Source organism: Bison bison, unplaced genomic scaffold (genome assembly GCF_000754665.1).
Source record: "Bison bison bison isolate TAMUID 2011002044 unplaced genomic scaffold, Bison_UMD1.0 scf7180017863020, whole genome shotgun sequence".
NCBI lineage: Eukaryota > Metazoa > Chordata > Mammalia > Artiodactyla > Bovidae > Bison > Bison bison.
In genome coordinates, this window is record NW_011493592.1 from 34,700 (window position 1) to 37,439 (window position 2,740).

Consider the following 2,740-nt stretch of genomic DNA (forward strand, 5'->3'; position numbering starts at 1 on the left):
AAATAACTCCTATTGCAAGGATTATGGGAAAGATGGAAGTCATCTGTCAAGAGCCTTCCCCAGAACCTTAAGCTCCAAACCTGACCTCATTTTCCACAACTGAAATACAATGCAAAAACTTTTAGCTGGTTCTGTCATCCTCACTCTGAAAGGCAAGTCCATTCTTGTACTGCCCCAAGGTAGGGTTGGTGACTGCAAAAAAAAAAGGCTGAGCAGGGAAACTGTCATTACCAATTGCCAGGTCCCAGAAGACACTAAAAACATGCCTGGACAGAGCCAGAGTTAGCCTCAAGAATGACTGGAGGCACACAGAGCCATCTTCTACCCGAGGGATAGCTGGTTGGACAGAGAGACAGAGCAGGGAGTGGCAACTTCACCTGATCCAGGCACCCATTTGTCCAGTGTTGATCATCACCCCCAAGCCTGTACATCCTGATGCTCAGTAAGCTAGGAAACCCCACATTGCTCTGTAAGATCAGACTTCTCACATTCACAGGTCAAATTCAGCCCCAGCAAATTCTTTAGTGGACTCCATAGTTAAATGTGTTCATTCCTCTATCTGTTGAAAGTGTCAGGTGCTAAAAGCCCATAATTAAGTCACTCTCTCTTGCTGATTCATCCAAGACAATTTTTGTTCCTGAGTGCAGTTCTCAGCCAGTGTCTGATTTATATACAAACACACAGACTTGACCCTCTTTGTTCACTTTGAAACAACACTGAAGGACCATCTCCCTCAAGAGCATCACATAGAATTAGCTTAGGTATCTAGGGTAACTGGATCATAGTTTAACCTCTTTCTCTTCTCCGTATTTCCCTGACATCCTGACAGACATAACCAGGTATAATTTTCAAGTATGCTTCACAATAAACTTCTTGCATACAAACCTCCAAGTCTTACTCTGGAAAATCCAACCTCATGGCACGACAAATGCCACACGTTTTTGAATTGAGTGCTTCTCTCCTAGGGGATTGTGACAGGTCCACAGACATCAACTCCATTCCTACAGCAAGTATGAGATAAATACTGATCCTGAAACAGTTCCTCCCAGTAGGTTCCCAAAGAGGCGGACTTTTGCCATCATATCTAACCAAAATCCCAACCAAAACTGTGATACTTTAGAACCCAGTGCATGAATGCTAAGGTTAATCTGGAAGAATAAATGCATAAAAAGAGCTTTAAAATTGTAGTTTTGTTATATGGTCCTGTTGTGCATTAAATTTTTATAAAAATAGACTATTTAATTCAGTTTTATACTGGCACAAAAATAACCAGGAAGACATATGAAAAAACAGATTACCCAGATATAGAATTAAAGCATGTGTGTGTGTGCTTAATCTCTTCAGTCATGTTTGACTCTTTGTAACCCTATGGACTATAGCCCACCAGGCTCCTCTGTCCATGGGATTCTCCAGGCATAGAATTAATACATATAAAAATTATGTATATGACAAAGGAGGCATAATAATCAGTTAGGGGGAAATGTAGATGTTATTTTTTAATAATTCAAAACAAATTTCTTTACATACTTCTCATTAACATCAAAATTAATTTCATATAAATGTTATGTCACAAAACCAAAAGCTCAGCTATTTAAAATTTAAAGGCTAAGACGTGAATATTGGTCAAAATTTTGAATAAAGAACAGCATTCTGCAATTTTTACTTGAGGAGTGAAATGGTCTAAAATTTAATGAAAGATAAGTAGACTCTCTCCTAATGGTAATAAATAGTAATGATGATAAGAGTAACAATGATGATGAGATTTGTTTCCATATGTTTACAAAGTTCACAGACTACCATAGAGACCATTCATAAATTCCTGGTTAACAACTTCACTGTAAGCCTGAAACATCAAACACTACGTGTTTGATTTTTAAATATAAAGTATAGCTACATCTACTCAAAGCTATCTATGGTCTTTCCAGTAGTCATGTATGGATGTGAGAGTTGGACCATAAAGAAGGCAGAGCGCCGAAGAATTGATGCTTTCGAACTGTGGTGCTGGAGAAGACTCTTGAGAGTCCCTTGGACAGCAAGGAGATCAAACCAGTCAATCCTAAAGGAAATCAGTCCTGAATATTCATTGGAAAGGTTAACACTGAAGTTCAAGTTCCAATACTTTGGCCACCTAATAAGAAGAGCCGACTCATGGGAAAAGACCTTGGTGCTGGGAAAGACTGAAGGCAGAAGGAGAAGGGGGAAACAGAGGAAGAGATGGTTGGATGACATCACCAACTCAATGGATGTGAGTTTGAGCAAACTGCAGGAGGTAGTGAAGAACAGGGAAGCCTGGTATGCTGCAGTCCATGGGGTCACAAAGGATTGGACAAAACTTAGCCACTGCACAACAACAACAACAAATCTAAAGTTATGATTACAATTATTTGCTTTCAATTCCATGTTCCAGATAAGAAGAAGGAAGAAAAGCCTCAACAGACTTTTGCGTTTGATTGATTGAAATGAGTCTGATGTCCATCTTTAGGTCCAAGATTCAAAGGTTAAGTATTTCAGCTTCACAGTCTCCATGATAGAAGAGAGTTATGGAAAAGTGGGTTTGAATGAATGTTTAATAGCTTCAGTTCAGTTCAGTTCAGTCATTCAGTCGTGTCCGACTCTTTGCAACCCCATGGACTTCAGCACGCCAGGCCTTCCTATCCATCACCAACTCCCGGAGTTTACCCAAACTCATGTCCATTGAGTTGGTGATGTCATCCAACCATCTCATCCTCTGTCGTCCCCT